The following is a 16,560-nucleotide window of genomic DNA, read 5'->3' as shown; positions in this document are numbered from 1 at the left end:
GCTCCTCCCCTGCTCGGCTCTGTCTCTCTCTCTCCTTCAAAAATAAATAAAAACATTTTTTAAAATTTTGTTTAATTTGGGAAAACAAAAATGCAGCAAAAGAAAATGTCATGAACAGCTAGTAAGTAGTTCTTCATTTAGGTTTATATCTGTGGGACAATAAAGATTTTAAGTGGTTTTTAATTCATTTCCCTTATATGATAATAACTTTGTCTGGACCCATTTTGTCAACCTCTGATTATGCCCTTTCCCCACTTACAATAATTGCATTATGTGTCTCTAAATTGGATTCATAAAAAATATGGGGGTCACATATAGGTTTCACTGATAGGAGCAGCCAGTTTGAAGAACAAAAGACGAGAGAGCATTTAACAATGCCCCATGGAAGGAAGCATTCCTACGAAATCATCTTCAAATGAAACTCATGCCCCAGTCAGGAACAGTGCCACTGTAAAGCAAATTGGCCCTGAGATGGGAGCTCAGTTTCCGTGCAAAGACTGAATAACTAGGTTCCCCGGTGACAGATCACAAAATCATAAGGTGCTGACATTTGAAAACCGTGGAACTCATATGGCTGCTGCAGGGATGGGGCAGATCCTCACTTGACCAGCTGTTGCCATGAGGTCCTTTCTGTATGTTCTTGATCTGATGCTCTGAGGTGACTCCTCTGTGATCTAACCAGTAGGTATTTATTTCTACGAGTCAATTATAAATGAATCCACCTTTTCTGCACATCTCTAGCAAGTGCAGAAATTCTCAAGTTATAAATCTCGTGTCTGCATTTTGGAGGAGGCGTGCCTGTATATCATTTCTCTAGCATGCGTCTATTTCAAGCCATTTCCAAACTGCTTTCCTCTTTCCTAGGCATCCCTTTATTTGGCCCATACACAGCCCTGTTATGTCAGCAGGGCCAGTGTGATTGTTCCCATTTTACAGAAGAAGAATCGGGCTCAGAGAGGTTGAGTGGTTTGCCCTCAGTCTCACAAGCTGGCAGACACCTAACTGTTCAACAAACGACAGCCATTTACTTTCTTTAATTCATGTTTGTACCTTAGAAATGATTGCCTGTATTTAGAAATAGGCTAAATTGATTCTTTTTTCTACTTTTTGGACTTGCTTATGCTTTTGTGCTGTCATGAGGAACATGTGAACTTCTATAAGTGAAGAATACGATAATACATAGAGCTGAGCCTTTTCTGTTTAACAAAGAGTAAGAAAAAAAAATCACAATCTACAGGTCCTAGTGGCAGAAAGAGACAGGAAGGCAATTGGAAGTAATTTGCGGCTATACCGAGGATGGAGAGGCAGTGGGAGAAGAGACGAAAGGAAGAAGGGCTTGCAAATACTCTAGCAAGTTGCCAGGGAAAACCAGCAAAAGCAAAGCAGGGAAGGTGAGGCTGTGAAATTCACAGAACTCCCTGGGACTGAAGATTTTGATGAATCAGACAACACAGCTCAGATATTAATTATAATTGAACTTCTTTAGTATACTTGTATGTATTTTCCCAAAATAAGTGTTTTAAAATTACTGTTTTAATAATTCCTTTTGGGTTATCATTTACCCAAACCCTACGTCTGTCCAAAGACTTCTTCAATTCAACATTATTATCTGAATCTGGAAGAGATTTGAATGGTGATGTATTTTGCAAAGGAATACGACTGTACTCCACTCTGCCCCAACAAAGTGATCTTAGCATATGTCTTCTCAGTTTACTGAGGGTCCCATATTGCCCATCCACTTGGGAGACAGATACTTCCTGACCTGTCTCTGAAAAGTATAAAGCATGGACCATTGTGAAGTTTCAACTAACAACTACTAGAAGCAATAAGCTTTCCTATTCCTGAATTTCGAGATTGCATCCATTTAACCACACATTCATTTTATGGGTATTCTAGAGATTTAACTGATAGAAAGATAAAGGGGGACATAAAAGATGAGATGAGAAAGAAGCTTTTCATGACTTATCAATACATGAGCACTGGCCCCAGCATCCCATCCCCCAGCACCCTTTTACTAAAACGCTGGGTTTAGCAATGTGGTGGTGCAGCACATACCAGCCAAAACAATAACATTCTGTCCTTTGTAGGGGTACGTGGAGCTCCTGACCCACCACCTGCTGCTTCTTCTAGCACTGCCGATGGATCGGTGCTTACTCTCTTGGGGTTGAGGGAAAGCCTGTATCTGTGAGATGGCTGCCTGGATTTAGGCAGGTAGCTCTCATTGTGGGACAAGTTGACTGGACTACACAGGAATTGGGATAGGTCCTGAATCCTCAGTCCCATGATACCATCAGCCGAGCTCCCATGATGCTACTCCTACCCAAGAAGTATCACAAGGCCACCGTTCCTGGTCAGTTATGGAGGCTGAGAATGTGTCAGCTAAAGGGACACGATGATCATTCAACATGAACAAAAGTACCATGAATACTCTGGGAGAACAAGAAAAGTGTATCCTTGGATTTATCTTGAGGCCAGGCACATTCCAGAGCCAAGGGCCTTGCTCATCCAACTGCATCCACAGCTGGCAAGGGCCTCTACCTGTCAAAGCTTGGCCAGGCTCTGATGCTCATGAGAACTCATCCACCCCAGAGGGCATGGAGTCCTCTGGAGAGAAGGGGTCACAACTGTCTGTCTGATATTCTCTCAAATCACTCAGAAAATAATAAATTAAGTCCACCTACAGGAAAACAGCTTGGCTTCCAGGGCCTCAGGGCGTACGAGAAGAGGAAAATGCAAAATGGTAATTACAGTTGAGACATCATTAAAGTCTGTTTATACATTTTCAAACATACGTTGTTAAATATTTTTTAGAAAGAAAGTTTCAGAACAGTGTGAAACATATTATCCCATGAATGCAAATTTTTAAATGTTTAAGTTAGTAGAAGCACAGGAAAAATAATCTGAGAGAATATGCCACAAACTATTTTAAAATTATGACCAAATTTGACTTTCGTTTTCTAAATTGTACACTCTGTATCATTTTAAATTTTATTTACAATGAGCGTTTATTTCTTCTAAAACAGAAGATATGAATAAATCTTTTAAATGAAGTCAAGCCTTTGAAGAATATTTAATAACATGGAAATTTTTCTCAAAAAATCATAATATAAAACAATATGTATATAATATGGTATTGATTAAATACTAAAAGGAAATCCATTAAAATACTAAGAGTAAGTAATTTCTGGGTGAATGGATTGAAGGCGATTTTTTATTTTTCCACATTTTCCAGTTTTCTAGAATTATGACATTTATAATCGGGGCAGGGGGGACACAACAAGATAAGCCATAAAAAGGGAGTAAATAACTCTCTGACAATAACCTATCTAGGGAAATTGGGAAAAGACCTATCCAAGTAGGTAATGGCCCTAAGATGTCTGAACTATTCATAGCAATTCACCAAGGCAGGGGGCGCCTGGGTGGCTCAGTCGGTTGAGCGCCTGACTACAGCTCAGGTAATGATTCATGGTTTGTGGGTTCGAACCCCGCATCGGGCTCTGTGCTGACAGCTCAGAGCCTGGAGCCTGCTTTGGATTCTGTGTCTCCCTCTCTTTCTGCCCCTCCCCACTTGTGCTCTGTCTCTGTCTCTCAAAAATAAAAATGTTAAAAAAAATTTTTTTTGAATAATAAAAAAAGAAATTCACCAAGGGGATGGCAGCGAATTTTTCTCAGAGGGAACTATGTGCAAAAGGACATGGAGCAAGAAAGAGGATGAGGAGTGTAGTCAGGAAACGTCATGTGAGCTTGTGAAGTGGGAAGGAGTGAAATTGACAAGAAATTAAACTATAAGGTGGGGCGCAATGAAGGAGCACGTATGCTGTGTTAAAGAATCTGAAGTTGAATCTGTAAGCCAAGGCAGCCACTGATGGATTTAAAGTAGGGGAATGACATGATTTGATTGGCTTTGAATTCACTGGCCTCACTATGGATGAGGGAGTGAAACACAAGAAGACTAAAGTAGACAGATAAGGCTTTGCAGTGGTAAGGTAGGAAATAATGAGGATGAAGCCAGATTCAAGAGATCATTACAGAATCAAACAGATAGGACTTAATGACTTAGTGGAAGCATGTGGAGCAGGGGTTGGAGTGAAGGATGAGTCCAGCAGGATGCTCAGGTTTTTTGATCTCAATGATTATATACTTCACAGTATTCTTTTCTAAGACATAGGGATGGAAGGATGGAAGGAGTATAAGACAGAGACTGGGGGTGGGGAGGTAAATGAATAATTTGTTTCATTGTGGATATGCTGAGTTGAAGGGACTATGGGCCATCCCAGTGGAAATATCCAACTGGCAGGCAATAAGAACAGTATGGATCTTAGGGGCGCCTGGGTGGCTCAGTCGGTTGAGCGTCCGACTTCAGCTCAGGTCACGATCTCGCGGTCCGTGAGTTCAAGCCCCGCGTCGGGCTCTGGGCTGATGGCTCGGAGCCTGGAGCCTGCTTCCGACTCTGTGTCTCCCTCTTTCTCTTCCCCTCCCCCGTTCATGCTCTGTCTCTCTCTGTCTCAAAAATAAATAAACGTAAAAAAAAAAAAATTAAAAAAAAAAAGAACAGTATGGATCTGGCAGTCAGAAGAGACAGTAGACAAGAGACAAAGATTTCAGAGCTACAAGTTATAAGTAATAATTCACTTGCCAAGGGTGTGGATGAGATAACCCATGGGAGAACATACAAAGGGAAAAGGAAAGTTGGCTGAGCATGGAGCTCTCAGCAGAACCACTGTTAGAGGATCCATGATGAAAGAGAACCCAGTCAGAATGAAGTCGAAGAGGGAGTCAAAATACTCAGGAGAGCAATGTTCTGAAAGTCAAGAGAGGTGTACGAAAGAGAGGGAGAGTTCAAAGGCCAAGCCAAACAAGGCTGGAAACCTCTTTGTTGACTGTTAGGAAAAGCAAACTCCAGGCCATGCTCCTGGAGTGATGGAGGTTGGAGGCTACAGGGCAAGGAGGAAAGAAGCTGAGCGGAAATGAGAAGATGGATGCAGGTAGGACAGGCAGGAATGAGGCCAAGCAGCAGCAGGAGTATAGTGCATTGGAGAGGGTCTCACCGTGTTTTTAAAAAGGGAGGCACTTGAACAGGTTTGTATTCTGAGGGGGCAGAGGCAGAGTAAAAGAACCTAGAAGAAAGGAGATAATAGATGGCTCCAGGCCCTGGAGGGATGTGCTCCACAGCGTGGCCTGGGAGAGGGTGTTGGCTCTGAATGGGAGGGGAACCCACTGACAATATGGGGGAATAAGGACAGGAACTGATACAGATAATACAGTAGATTGAAAGTCTCAGTTTTAAGGCAGATCTTGAGGATGGTCTCTAATTTCTTCCCAGAGAAAAAGACAAGGTCATCGGGTAGGACTCAGACAGTCTAAGAAGGGAACTTGAGGGGTGCCTGGGTGGCTCAGTTGAGCAATCAACTCTTGATTTTGGTTCAGGTCATGATCTCATGGTTCCTGTCAGGCTCCATCTCGAGCATGCAGCCTGCTTGGGATTCTCTCTCTCCTTCTCTCTCTGCCTCTCTCCCCAGCTCACATTCTTTCTAAAATAAATAAATAAATAAATTATATTATATATTATGTATTTATATAAATATATTATTTATATATTTATATAAATATATATGTATTTATATAAATATATAAATAATATATTTACATAAATAATATATTTATATTATATAAATAATATATTTATATAAATTAATATATTTTTATATATAAATATATAAATAATATATTATTTATGTATTTATATAAATATATATGTATTTATATAAATACATAAATAATATATTTATATAAATATAAATGTTTATATAAATACATATTTATATATTTTTATATATTTATATTTATATAAAATGAAAAGAATGTATTTATATAAATACATATATGTATTTATATATACATATATGTATATATATAAATACATATATGTATTTGTATATACATATATGTATTTATATATATACATATATATATTTATATAAATGTATAATGTATACATATATGTATATATAAATGTATAAATACATTTATATAAATACATAAATAAAAATGTATTCATATAAATATGTATTTATATATATATACACATATATATATAATAAAAAGAAGGGAGCTTGAAATAGGAATGAAATGTTGAAGTAGCAAGTAAAATTGAACTGTCAGAGTCAAGGAATAGGATCATGAAGCATTAGTGAGGCCCCCACTGAGGCTGGTCATTGGAAACTTGAGGTCCACCAACTGGCAAGATGATGTGATTCTTTCCTCTATGATGCTCAGCTGTTGCCCATGTATGGATGCAGAGAAAAGAATACAGTAAAACCTTGGTTTGTGAGCATAATTTGTTCTGGAAACATGCTTGTAATCCAAACCACTTGTATATCAAAGCAAATTTCCCCATAAGAAATACTGGAAACTCAGATGATTCATTCCACAACCCAAAAATATTCATATAAAAATGATTACAATACTGTAATATAATACAAAATAATAAAGAAAATATAAAGAAAAATAAGTTAATCTGCACTTACCTTTGAAAACCATGACTGGTGTGAGGGAGACAAGAGAGAGGAGGGTTATTGTGTAGGATGACTTTCACTATCACTAATGCAATCACTGCTATCTATTGGCTTAATGGAATCTTTTTCTGCTTGGGGACCATTGTATATGCTTGCATGGATATTGACTACAGTACAGTATTAATAAACTCTTGTCATATACTGTATTTAATGGAACTGGCAATAAGGCAGCAGAGGAAAGGGTCTATATCTGCAGGCAGCCTGACCTAGAGTGAAGCAAAGCATTCCTAAGCTTAATCTTGTATAGAAAAGCGAAGGACTGTCCATAGGTGCTTTGAAGTGACGAAGTTGTGGGCAGTGCCAGTTGTGGGCACCTTCCAATGTTCTAAAAAATCACGGATTTCTGCCAAACACCACAGCCTGAGACTGAGCATCCGAGCATGGGAGACAATTACCCACAATGCCACAGTGAGAGAGAGAGAGAGAGAGAGAGAGAAGAAACATTGGCTCAGTTGTGATCATGTGACATTCAGGGTCACATACTACTCGTATTGCGAGACATTGTTCGTTTCCCAAGTTGAAATTTATTAGAAATGTTTGCTCATTTTACGGAACACTCGCAGAACAAGTTATGCACAATCCAAGGTTTTACTGTATTTAAGTATTTCCAAGGCTGAGAATTTAGAACTTGGGATTTGCAAGACCAGAATCACAGGGCTGGGAAATAGAGAAGGAATTAGCCCAGCGATTGCTGAGGTGGGTCTTGTATGCTTGGCTGGCTGGGGAAAAGGAGAAGTCCAGGATACTGCTAGTAACCAGAGATGGTGAGGCAGGAAGATGGCCAGGGGCACAGGCCGGCTGGTGGGAAAGGTGGCTGTGGGGAAAAGGAATCCCAGAGCCCAGAACATCATAAGGCACGTGACCAGAACGCCTCATGAGCTTTTGAAGAAGTGGCAAAAGGGGGTGGAGTGTCAACCAAGGTCATTGAAGATCACCAGTGGTGACTCACTGGGGAGTGGCCGTAAGACCTCTGGACCTGTAGTCAGGAGTCCTGGGTTTCAATTTCATCCCTGCCACTTCTTGTCTGCATGACCTTGAGCTTACCCTCACGCTTCCTGGGTTTTTGTTCCCTTGTAAGAATAGAGATATGAGGCACTGCAAATATTAAATTACATGTGGGGGCTCCTGCCATGTGGCTGGCCTCCATCTACAGTGACTGGATCTGGGGAATGGCATGTCAGGCATGGAAATGGGGGCATCAGGGCCCAGTGACTTGAGGGAAGATGGCCCAAAGAATATGGGAAAGGAGAGAGGAGAAGCGGTCTGGGGAGAGCAGATACATTTTGACAGCTTCCCAGTTTTGCTTTGAGTTGACCTTACTACGAAGTGGTACAGGCAAAGAGAAGCTGCCCTGAGAGATATTTTGGTCATGATAGTCTGCAAAAGCTGACAGCTATATTTCACTTGATTTACGACGACTGTTTAAAAAACCCGGCCAACTTTGTTCTGAGAGACCTCGTTCTTGAACCCACCTCCTCCTGCCCGCTCCAGGCAGCCACTCCATCAATTACCCCCTCCTGCCAGCATTCCCCATCTCTCCTCCACTGGCAACTTCTCTTTGGCCTCCAAATACCCTGCAGCTCTCTCCAGTCTCTGTCTGCTTCCTCATGAACCACACTTGGGACCAGCACAGAGCTGAACAAAATATAAGACTTCCTCTGGGTAGAAGAGGGACCTGGAACTGCACCAAACTGATCCCAGCCAGGTCTGACAGGGGCAGAATCTAAAATGGCAAGAAACAAGGTCAGAATGGAAGATGGGTGCACAAAGGAGGCAGGAGCATGAAGACAGAAGGAAATAACCATCTTCTTCCCTTACTTTTAATTCATCTCTCTGTACTGTGTAAACCTTTGGCTGACTCGATTTCTTTGGGGAACAAGACATGGTAGATATACATAAGCATATTACACTCATATAATAACAATAACAATATGACACATACATAGCATTTACTAAGTACCATGATTTGTTCCATGTTTGTTCCATATGTTAACCTCTTTAAAGCACACAACCATCCCATGAGGTAGGTATTATTATCCCTATTTTAGAGATGAGGGAAATGAGGGGCACAAGAGTTTAAGTAACTTGTTCAAAGTCACATACTTAGTAAGGAATAGATATGGTGGCCAAACCCGGGAAGTCTAGGTCTTTACTATTTTGTAGAGCATTCATGCCTATACTTTTTCTCATTTTGTCCTCATAAGAATGTTGAGAGGTCCAGATGGCATGTCTAATGATGCTCGTTACCATTTAGCAGATAAGAAAGCTGAGTCTGGGGGAAAAAAGTAATTGTTTGAGGTCCTATTTAGGAGATGGCAGAGTTAGGAACTTCTGGTTCTCTACTACAAATCCCTGCCACTGTGGAGTTAGAGATGAGGGAAGAGAAGCTGGTGTCTGAGACAGTGATAGACAAACAGTAGGGATCCAGGAAGGGTACAAAGCCAGGCTGGCTAAAAGGTGAATCCTCAGGGGCAGCTTGATACAAGCTCTGACAAGATGAGTTTGGTGCTAGAAGCCTCTCTGGCCATACACATGGATGTACTGTCACTGCTTTAAATGGTTAGTTCAGGATTTCTGAAGTGCACCTATTCTTTTTTTTTTAACGTTTGTTTATTTTGAGAGAGAGAGAGAGAGAGAGAGAGAGAGAGAGCGCGTGCAAGCAGGGGAAGGGTAGAGAGGGAGGGAGAGAATCTCAAGCAGGTGCTGCACTGTCAGTGTGAAGCCTGATGCAGAGCTTGATCCCAGGAAGCATGAGATCATGACCTGAGCAATCAAGGGTGAGATGATTAACCAACCGAGCTTCCCACGTGCCCCTGAAGTGCCCCTATGCTTTAAAAAAAATTTTTTAAATATTTATTTACTTTTGAGAGAGAGAGACAGACAGAGTGCGAGTGGGGGAGGTGCAGAGAGAGAAGGAGACACAGAATCCGAAGCAGGCTCCAAGCTCTGAGCTGTCAGCACAGAGCCCGACGTGGGGCTCAAACTCACGGACTGCAAGATCATGACCTGAGCCCAAGTGTGACTGAGCCACCCATGCGTCCGTGAAGTGCCTGTATTCTTAAAGGCAGTGGTAGATCCTCCAGTGCGTGTGACAATCCCAACAAGAGTCCTAGTCTGGGTGCTGATGGCACCACTGTCCTAAACCCTATGGCCTCAATGACTTTGTCTCCATCTTCAACTTCATCCTCCTTCATTGTGTCCCAGGAGACGTAAGTCCTACCCCTTTTTAAAGCTCTCACCTCCTTGACTTGCTGCCGTCTCCCCTGGCTCTCTCCCTGGGCTCCCTACACCCTTCGTTGTAGGCATCCTCAAGGCCTCATTTACTTCTAGCTCTGTGCACTTCCCAGATGGTCTCATTTCACTTCATGACTTCCAATATTGTTTTTAAAGTATTATTTAAATCAATTATTGCAGGGCTAAAAAATCATATTAAAGGCTGACACTAAAATTCTTTTTTGAATGAAACTATTCATTTAGGAAAATACCCTATTGGGCTTCTTGGGTGGAAATAGACAAAACCCAGGGCAAAATCCGGAAAGACAGGGCTGAGCATAAGGAGGACCAAACTCATTTTCTTCAGAAAATGGGAGGGGTTTTAGAAACGAGTGCAGAGGGTAGAGGGTTCCCAAAGGGAGAAGTAGAGATGAGTGGCATGAACTCATGCTTCAGAGAGTTGGCAGAAATGGCTGAGGGACTCTTTAAAAAGAGGAATGTTCCTAGGTCAGTGTTATTTCCATATTTGCAATGTAAAGCCCCTCAGTTTCCCCTGATCTTCAATAAATTCTACTACCAATAAAGGACTTGTGTGAGCCTGTTTCTATGAACTCTCTTCTCCAAAATAAGGACAATTGCTGCTGATTCAGTGTCTAGATAAATGAGGTGTGGAATAGGGGCAGTGCCCGGGAGATTCTAGACAATCCACACACTAAACTATTTAATGAGGGACTTCTAAATTCTTAGATATATGGTAGAGAGTATTGGACTTGCCATGAGTGAGGAAACAGAGCCTACATTCATCTTGCACAGGCCTTAAGAAATATGGAAAGCCTACTACACCATAATGCAATTATAAAGTGAATAATTTGCACAGGGTAAATGTTTTAAATTATAGCAAAACAGTAAAAGGAAGGAATACAAATTATAATGCCAACCCCCAATACAATCATTATTAACACTTCAGTGTACAACTCTCCACTCTCTCTCCCAACAAAACTTTTCACATAATTTCATATATTTTCATTACTTTCATAGACTTCATGTACTTTCCATATATTCCAATATCTTTCCCAAATTCTAGACCCATCTTTTCAAGTTTACATCTATTCAACATTCAACTCGATATGTCCTAAATTGAGTTCAACATCATCCCTCCCAAACAGAATCCCCTCACTCCAACCCTCCCTGTCTTTCCTCTTTTCATTAATGACAAGACCATTTCGCTCATGAAGGCTTGGAGCCATCTTTGACTCCTCCTTTCATTCCCCACTCCTCCCCCAACACCAGTGAGGCACCAAGTTTAAGGAGTTAAACCTCCATGGTGTTTCTCTGGTTCAACTGTTCACAGCACCACCACCTTATGTACCACCACCTTGGCTAGCTTCCTCATTCATACCCTCATCTCTTCATGACTGGACTTCTGGATAAGCTTCCTAGATGGAAGCCTCCCACCTTTATTCCTTCTAGTAAACCCATCACATCACTGCTTGACTGATAGTCCACAAGTAGAGCATTATCAAGTCACTCCATTGCTAGAAACTTTCAGTGGCTCCCCATTGCCCAGCAACATAAACACCAACTTCCCCCCAGTGGCATCCAGGATTCCCCTAAATGCAATCTTTTCCCCATCAAGTTAGATTACTAAATTACTCCCCCGGAATAAATTTCATATTTTTCCCTTCTAAACTTTGTCCCTTTTGATAGTTCACCCATCTGTTATAGGCTGACTTGTGTCTTTCTAAAATCCACATGTTGATGTCCTAATACCCAGTACCTCAGAATGTGACTGCATTTAGAGATGGGGCCTCTAAAAAAGGAATTAAGGTAAAATGAGGTCATATGGGTAGGTTCTAACCTAATATTACTGATGTTCTTAGAAGAAGGACAATTAAGATTATGATGCAGACAGAGGGTGGACCATGTTAGGACACAGCAAAAAGGCAACTATTTGTAAACCAAGGAGAGAGTTCTCAGAAGAAACCAAAGCCGCTGGCACCTTGATCTTGGACTTCTAGCCTCCAGGACTGTGAGAGAATTATTTTTGTAGCTATTTTCTGTTGTTGATATTTCATTGTAGCTGCCCTAGCAAACTCATACACAACCCTTCAAGGTCCATCTCTATTTCTAACATCTCCATATTCTTTTCTCTATTCTTGGGACCTATGGTACTCTGTTACTGTTCATTTGCCTACTTGATCTGCTATGTGATGTCCGGGATTGTGCCTTGTCCCCCACAATAGACTATGTTTTATTCATCTCTATAGTCATCACTGTGCCTAACTCAGAACCTTGCAAAGGGTACATACCCCAAACGTACTTATTGGATTGTGTTAAAAGGAATTTTATTGCAGAATAATCTTTTCAAGTATTACTATATTCAAAAAAAGGGATAAAATGAATTATTATAAGCAGGAGCAAAAATGTCATACATATTCTACATGTCCTCCAAGTACCAAGCATTTTTCTCTGACATTGAATATCCAAGGAAAGAAAGTTATTAAGCAAAGTAAATGGTTATAATTTTTAAAGTTTTGATAGGTAAGTACCTCCCTTTCTACATTATAACATGCACTACGTCCATGGCCAGCCAGTGTGGCATAGTGAGACAACCATTGGTTTATGAGTCTGACTAATCTGGCTCCGCACCTGGCTCTGCCATTCACTAGCTATACGACCGTTATCAGAGTAGTTCACCTCCAGGGCTGTTTTCTTATCTGTAAAGCAAAATGTCTGTAACGATTTTATAGGACTGCTGTGAGGACCGAATTAAAAATAAGGTTAGAGAGCTTGCGTTGGAATTCCAGCTTTCCCCCATTTATCAGCTAATGACCTCTGACAAGTTACTTGATCCCACGAAGCCTCAGCTTTCTCAGTTATAAGAGGAGGATTGTGGCAATAATAGTTCCGACCTAATACGGCTGCTTACATGGATACCTGAAAGAGTAAATATGTAATATGTGTCAATATAGTAAGTCGATATTAAAGTGCCTAATGCAGAGGCACCTGAGTGGCTCAGTCGGTTAAGTGTCTGACTTTAGCTCAGCTCATGATCTCACAGTCCACGAGTTCGAGCCCCACGTCGGGCTCTGTGCTGACAGCTCAGAGCCTGGAGCCTGTTTCAGATTCCATCTCTCTCTCTCTCTCCACGCCTCCTCCACTAGCACTCTGTCTCTCTCTCTCTCATTCTCTTTCTCAAAAATAAACATTAAAAAAAATTTTTTAAGTGCCTAATGCAGAGACTACCACATACAGAATATCCAATAAGTAGCATTTTTATTACTATTACTCGCACCAGGAGGATTTACATCAAAACCACAACTACTATCATGAAGGAAACGCGGTCTTTATTGTATGTAGTCAATCATAGTTTCTAAGAGAGGATTCCAGTATTTGAAGCAATGTAATCTTCTCCTGAATGAAAGTAGTTTTGAGCTACAACACTGACAAAGCTGTAGACAATCTCATCACTTTTCATCTATTCTATCGATGCCTTTGGTGTCTGCAGTTACCCTCCTCTTCAAGCAGCCACAACTCTGTATCATAGTTTTTTCGTGCAAAGATGAACAGAGAGATAACGCTCATGGTGAAATTGGCTCAGCTGTATAACACGTACTTTCTGAGGGATCCCAAAATGGGCTGCTCCCCCAACCTAAAAGCACTTGCATATGTGCGGGCCCTTCAATACGAAGCAAAAAGAGCAATCAGCCAGAAAAACTCAGGGGGGGTATAAACCAGGAAATAATAAAGGCCATTTTAAAAAATGCCTGCTGTTTTACAAAAACTTGTTTATAGCCTCCTTTTGGGAATGGGGAGAAAAAGCAAAGATGGACTATAATTTTTTTCAATAGTGGGTATTTACATATGATTTTTGGTAATAGCACAGGACTATAGATTCTCATCTTAAATCCCTACCATTTAGAAAACTCTACTGAATCAAGCACATATTAAGAGCTTGTAAATACTCCTTGAATTTCAATTAACTAAGAAGTTAATATCTATTCCAATGACCTCAGGCTAGTAAAACCTTAGACAATATTGGTAATTCTCAACCAGAGTGAGCCAACAGGAATCCATCACATTATCTGGTTAAAAAAATCAAAGAGAAATAAATGTATTTTAAAAAGAAAGAAACAGGGGCGCCTGGGTGGCGCAGTCGGTTAAGCGTCCGACTTCAGCCAAGTCACAATCTCACGGTCCGTGAGTTCGAGCCCCGTGTCGGGCTCTGGGCTGATGGCTCAGAGCCTGGAGCCTGTTTCCGATTCTGTGTCTCCCTCTCTCTCTGCCCCTCCCCCGTTCATGCTCTGTCTCTCTCTGTCCCAAAAATAAATAAACGTTGAAAAAAAAATTTTTTTAAAGAAATAAACATATTTAGTCAAAAAACATTTATTCTGGATCTATAATATGCCAAGCACACAGGCTTTCAAAAAATAAAGATAAACTAGATTCTCTATCCTCTCAAGATTGAATATCTCCCAATTTAATGAACTTTCAAGAAAGAGAATTCTAGAAGTGTTTCCTTGCCTTCCTACCATGTTGATCCATAAAACAATGGGAGAGATTTGTAAGAAGGAGAAAGCTAAGCTTCTGGCCTTTTCCACTGTGCTATATCTCCTCTTCTCCCCACTAGTACTTGGAAGAATAGCCTCTCAACTTTGTGGAAAATTTCCAGAGCAAAACCTGAGTCATCGAACACTGGAGCCAGAGGTCCCTTGGTTGGTCAGGTAGGTGGTTGCCTCATTCTCAACCCTATTAGGGGTCTATCAGCTCAGTTGCAGTTTTCAAAATATCATTCTCCTGTCCCCCAAATTGTATATGTTCCGGATGGGTACAAAGGGTGAAATATGCCTGTAGCAGCATTCCTAGTTAAGAACTATTGGCATGGAAGATTTTGATATAATCTATAGGAATGCAAGGAACTTGCCTAAGATCACAGCAGAACCCCACATCCATCTCTCCTTACTGCAAATACCAAGCTTTCTCTAATTCTGGAATCTCAGGATGAGCTCTAGAGAGTCTGGTGACCCACCTAAAATTGTATGTAAAATTTGGTTATGTATGCATAAGTACATTTAGCAGGGGAGGAGATCCATGGTTGTTAACAGATTCTCAAAAGGATCCACCACCCAAAATACTTAAGAATCAAAAGTTCAAATTTGCATTGGCTATTTCTCAAGCAATGCTACAGAATCTCTGGGTAGAGGGAGGCAGGACAGGCCACATATGACTGGGAATTAGAATGCTTACATACTGTGATTTGAAGAAGGTAGTAGAAGCCCCACTCTGTAAGAGCCCCGCAATGTACTCCCAGTCTTTTGCCTGAAATCTTGTACATTAATGGACTTTGCCCTATTCAAATTAGATGCTCATGAAGAAACAGCATAACTTGTTATCACACACAATGGAGATGAAGTCACCATATTGCTTCCAAAATGCGCAGATTTGAAGTATGGGGAAGAGGAAGAGAAACCACAGGGGCCCCGCGCAGAGGAATGGGGACAGGTCCAAGAGAAAAGAGTGTGAATATAGGAGAGAGGTGGGCCTCCAAAACCCAAGCCACCCCTGTCCTCCTTAATGACATATATTGAAGGGCATAAATCCAAACCCACTGCAGCAGATCAGAAGCCACATGAGCTCATCATTTGATAGAGACCACTCTATGCTCTGTGGCATCCTCCGTCAAATAAATAGTTCAATAAATAAACAACTCACTCACTCACATGACAGCCAAAGAAGCATCATGTCGACTTGAAGGATTCCATTTACATTTTGAGGAGGAGTTGGATAACTAGTATCTGGCAGAGTTAGCTAGAAGCTGGCATATCGTCTAAAGATGAAAGCTCACTGACAGACGCCCCCGCACTGGCTGCCCAAGTCACAGGCCTTCCCAGTGCCTCTTTACACCCCTGCATTGGTGGCTCTGTGCCTTCTGCTCTCCCTGGGCTGCTGTGGAGGGGGCCAATGGAAGCAACCATATTTGCTAAATATCAGCTCCTCCAGCCCTTCTGGACCCCACCCACCACTGACATTTAGGGGCATCTAGTCACCTTTAAGAAACAGGCCTAAAGAAGGATTTGGCAGATATGTAGGTTTCTGGTTTCCTTTGACTGTATGTTCATACTTTCCTTTGACTTTATGCTGATTCTATATGTTGACGTTGATACTTTGACTATATGCAGAAACGATCAAGGTGGCAGGGAAGGGCTCATCCCATTTCTTACTGGGTGAAGAAGAAAGGCCATTCTCTACTGGGAGAAGACTATTTTATTTTGTAGAGTGCCATAGATCCTGCTGATGAGGTACCCTCTGACAGCTGTCCACACAGCTAAAAAGGCCCTCCTGCTGAATTCTTATCAAGGGACTAGCTATGAAAAGCAGCTCCTCCTTATAAACCCTGTATGTAGTACTGTCAGCCATATAATGTTTCTAATTCCTGCCTGCAAACAAACCATTAAAAATCAAGATTACTTGAAAGGGGCAAAAATAGAAAACACCAAGAATTAATTCCTAAAGTTATGTTCAGTGAAATTGGAAACAAGAAGGTTAGACTTGAACAACATCTTTGTTTCCCAATGGACAGTGTAACAGTTAGGGTTATTTATTTATTTTAAGGAATTGGTTATGCAATTTATTTGTTGCATAAATAAAGAGGAGAGATTTATTTTAAGGAATTGGTTCATGCAATTATCGAGGCCAAGTCCCACAGTCTGTCATCTACAAGCTGGAGACCCAGGAAAGCCAGTCGTGCTGTTCTAGTCCAAATCCACAAGCC

General features: G+C 41.1%; 1 protein-coding gene and 1 non-coding gene across 3 annotated transcripts in view; one reads left to right on the top strand and one right to left on the bottom strand.

Annotated features, from left to right (window-relative positions):
- Nucleotides 1-16,560, bottom strand: part of KCNAB1 (potassium voltage-gated channel subfamily A regulatory beta subunit 1) — a 399,759-nt gene that overhangs the window by 353,909 nt on the left and 29,290 nt on the right. The window lies entirely within an intron of this gene.
- TRNAC-ACA (transfer RNA cysteine (anticodon ACA)) lies at nt 3,414-3,497 on the top strand. Its single transcript has one exon. It is a non-coding gene; the product is annotated as a tRNA-Cys (tRNA).

This window comes from Prionailurus viverrinus, chromosome C2, assembly GCF_022837055.1.
Source record: "Prionailurus viverrinus isolate Anna chromosome C2, UM_Priviv_1.0, whole genome shotgun sequence".
Lineage (NCBI taxonomy): Eukaryota > Metazoa > Chordata > Mammalia > Carnivora > Felidae > Prionailurus > Prionailurus viverrinus.
Note: the sequence above shows the minus strand (reverse complement) of the source record. Positions and strands in the feature narration are given on the sequence as shown.